The 4393-nt window shown below is 38.3% G+C and overlaps 1 protein-coding gene across 1 annotated transcript in view; it reads right to left on the reverse strand.

Annotated features, from left to right (window-relative positions):
* Positions 1 to 4393, reverse strand: part of cab39l (calcium binding protein 39-like) — a 15817-nt gene that overhangs the window by 8408 nt on the left and 3016 nt on the right. The window lies entirely within an intron of this gene.

Here is a 4393-nt window from a genome sequence, read left to right on the forward strand (position 1 = left end):
TGCGTGTGTGTGCGTGTGCGTGCGCTAGGGTTCCTCTAGCACCTTAGAGACACATTCCAATGTCATCTCTAGTCTACATGAGCAACTGCAGCCCTTTTGACACCAGACTCCTCAGACAATCAAAGTCAAAAACAACAAGGAGGAGTCAGAAACCTGAATGCCCCACTGATTTCTGAATGATTTTGAAGGCAACAGTTTGATTCAGGTCAGTTTCCCTAAAGAAAACACATATTTAAATGTATATTTAAAGTTTAAGCATATGACAAAATGATGGGACCTATTGTACATTGCTATACAGCAGCTCGCATTGTCTTGACTTTATATGATCCGTGTAATTTAGTTTTATTTTATAATATCTGAATACTTCAGGTTGTATTTTGTCCTGGTACTGTCAGAATGTCAGGAAGTGTTTGGATGTCAACAGAAGGTGCCAGGGTTTGGTCAAGTCCAGGACTGAGTGTGTAAGCATTTACAGGAACAGGCAGAGAACTTGTGACTGCTAATCCTCATCTGGGAATGTAACCCCCCCCCCGCCCCTTACCTCTACCTTCATTCCTCTCCTTCCATCCACTCCATCTTCGCGTGCTTCTTTCAAGCTCGACCGCAATTCTTCCATTTTGCCTCCCCTCTCCTCCACACCTCTTCCTTCCCATCCCGCACAGTTTTTCCTTCTTGTGTGACTAAACTCAACTAAATACATTTACTCAAGTACAGTTTGTAAGAAAAATGTTTAGGTACTTGAGTATTTCCCCTTTATACTACCTTATACCTCCCCTCCACTACATTTTTGAGGCCATTATTGTGCTCTTTTACTCCACCACATTTATTTACTAGTTACCTGGCAGACAGATTGTTATATAAAATAGAAATATAACTCAACTAATAAATCATGATGCTTGAATTTACATCACAGCTGTGTAAAGTAATAAATCTTAGCTCCACCTTTACCAGTTTGGTCGTATATTTTGATGCTTTTGTGCTTTTACTAAAGTAAGATTTTGAATATGGGACTTTGTTTACAACAATGTGGTATTACTACATTTACTTACATACTGTAGAATATCTGAGTACTTTAAGCCTATGTTTAATTAAATGCTGCAATAGTTCTCACTAAATGTGTGTCCTCGGCCCGGTAGAGTCGAGACAGTTAGCACAAGAACAGGGAGTTAATAACTGAGACAGTAAAAGAGCTGTAGGTCTGTAGCATTTCTGAGAGTCTGAGAGCATTTCCCCAGACAACACTAACTAAAGTGGTCAACCCTGAGCTGCGCAATGGATTTATTACATCGGTTTCGCTCCATTCGAAAAATCTAATTACATGACATGAAACCCAACATGCGGCCCAAATATTATCAACTTGAGATTTCATGAGCCACGGGGCAACAGAGCAACTGCTGCAGCTCCCAGCGCAGGAGCAGACAAACGGATCATTTACAGAGATGTTTGCGGAGAGCGTGAATTTAACAGCAGTTTCATTTAACTGTAGCAAATAACTGTAAAATATAATCTTTCCACATATTAAGAGCAAGTCTGATTTTTACAATAAAGAATATGCACAAGAGGGTTCGTTAAAGCCCGCAAAACAAAGAGAAACAGTTTGAATTGGAATCACAAGGTTTTCACCTGACAAAGACAAAATCTACGCCGAGTGAGTTCACTTCCCTCGACACTGGCTCGCAGTGTTCAATCTTCCATTTCTGGCATGAAGAATTGACTTTAATGATAATGTAAAAAGATGCCAGCTTATGTTCTTTCAAATAAGTCTTTTGGCGAGTGTTTTCTTTTTTTTTTCTCGTATCCTGACACAGACACAATGTCAGTCTGGGGGCAGACGGCTGATTCACATTTCACAAATGAAATCACATGGAACAAGATGCCTCATAACATCAGGGAGACTCAAAAATACTTTGTCCACGAGCTGCTAAGTGCACAAAATCTGTCACTCAGACTCCATCAGGAGGTCAACTCGAACTCAAGGAGCCAAGTTCTTAATACGGGACAGATTTAAAGTTTTTCTTCTTGTTCCTACAGTTGGATGTTTGAGCTTCACTGTGCAGAATTATGTATGTGTAAACTTTAGAAATGAACAAAATAAGCATATTCATAGACTCTGTAAGGAGTAGATTACTTTTTGAGGATTTTAAAGTGGAAATTATACTTTTTAGCAGGAAAAACATATCAGACACACATTATTGTTCCAATATAATGTAATATATTGGACAATATAATATGTCTGGAAGGGATCTTTAAATAACTGTCACATGGCATTTCTACTTTTTCCACTGTGTTATTAATGTGACTAAATGCCTCTCCAAATACCTGTGGAGGCGGTTCAGATGTTCACATCTTTACTCCGTCTATTTAAATAGTGTCAAGATGTAAAGTGGGTGTGCAGTACACATTTGAAGGTAGCTGACTGTTTGTCTGGAAAAAGTAGAAAAACACAACACTTCTGTTTCCCTTTATCATCATGTTGTTACGTCATGCCTACACAACTTTGGTCCGGTCAATATTTGTCAAAGGATAAGCAGGCAATGAGGAAGTAGTTAACAAAACAGGGGAGCCGTATTGCGCAAGCTTTCCTGCTCTTTAATCCCATCATTTATAGCTGAGTGAGATAATAAGCAGTTAGAAGTAATATTTCCACTGCCGCTTGGCCTCACTGCTGCAGCTAAATGTTTCTGATTATTAAAGAATACTTAAAGGGTCCCTTTTAATCGTCTAATAACACCTCTTTGAGTCCTGGAAAAGCTTAGGTGACTGTGAAGCCTTCATTTTCACTTGTAGCCTACTTAAGACTGACTTAATGTTATGTAATGGAATTAATCTGGTGCCCAGTGGGCTTGAACACTGCTAGCTGCGGCGCTTAAGTATAATCTCACATATAAAAGGCTCCACATTGCCCCAAATATTAATTTTTCAGCTTTAATTAGGAGAGCCCAAATGAGCCTTAAATAAAGATATGCAGAATAAAGGGTACACTGGAATAACAAGTTCTATCTGATTATAAATACATACATTTTATCTTAAGACATGAATTAATGTCCAAGATGTTATCACCAATATTTTAAGTGATAAATGTGATAAGAGTTTTATTCTTATTTTGTTTTAAAATGTTTCCTATAGTTTCCTGGAAAGACAACTTCATTTTGTGTTAGCTTTGTCTTTAGTCATTGTTTTTTTTTATTTTCTAAAGTTGCTACTATTTTAACTTTTCAGAATAAATGTTGATTTTAACACGCAGCTATCAAAAGACATACCCCAACACCCTAATTTCTGGCTTACAATTCATAGCTGCACTTAATTGATGACTGAATAAACAAATTAATGAAAGAGCTTCGAGAGCTCCCACTAACAATCATTTCCATGATCGATTAATCTCTTTGTCTGTGGAAATGTCAGAGGCCGAGGATACTCTGTCTGGTATCTCATTCACAGCACACGCTCATGACTGAAGCTGAAATTGGAAGAATGATGACATATTTCAGCTTTAAGCAGATTATCTGGAAGCGTGACCTTTGCTGTGACATATGGGCTTAATGTAAAAGCAGACATCGAAAAGAAAATACCCTTCACTTTCATCGTTACTAGACCTGTGCTGAACAGTCGCTTAGTACACTCTGAATAATTCAAACCGTCCTACACAACATGCATTAGCGCTGCTTGACTGACTGTAAAGTTTGTTGATGTGTGTTCCCGAACTCTACCTTAAACTGACAGTATGTTCTTCCACATATTTTTCAATTTCTTCTCGTTTTTCATGCACTACTTTAAAGGACCAGTGTGCAGGATTTAATGGTGTCAAGCAGTGAAGTTGCAACCATTTGAATACAGCTCAGCCTTCCAAGTGTGTAGGTGAAACTACAAAAAATGGCGGACTCCGCCAGAAGAGGATCTGTTCCCTCTGTAGATAAAAACAATTCTTATTTTCAGGTGATTATATATGAATGAAAACACACCTATGAATATTTTATCCATTTCTAGATCCTCCTAAATGTTACATACTGGACCTTTAAAGCACACACTTATATTGTTTTATTCAACCTTTATTCAAAAGCTAAAACAATAATTCTGCCGTTAATGAATGAACTGTCAGCACAGTTCTGTTAGTCAGGTGCCCTGCTCTCCTCAGCTAGCACAGCTGTTTTTTCCACAGGTAGTGGGTGGCTTTGATGACTAATCAAAGTAATTCCAGCGTGGCGCGATAGTGATCTGTCACACCTACATGTCAGCGTGGCAGCAGTGGTAGTGAATAAAAGTTGAGCATAATTTCACGGCTCGTGTTAAAAACAGGTTTCACATTGGCCGTGGAGCAACTTAGTAACTGATTTTATATTCTACAGACTTGGTAAAAAAAACTAATGAATGAGCCTTGACACACAGCTGCTAAAGC

This window comes from Morone saxatilis, unplaced genomic scaffold, assembly GCF_004916995.1.
Source record: "Morone saxatilis isolate NCDOM2014 unplaced genomic scaffold, NCSU_SB_2.0 Contig6, whole genome shotgun sequence".
Classification (NCBI taxonomy): Eukaryota; Metazoa; Chordata; class Actinopteri; family Moronidae; genus Morone; species Morone saxatilis.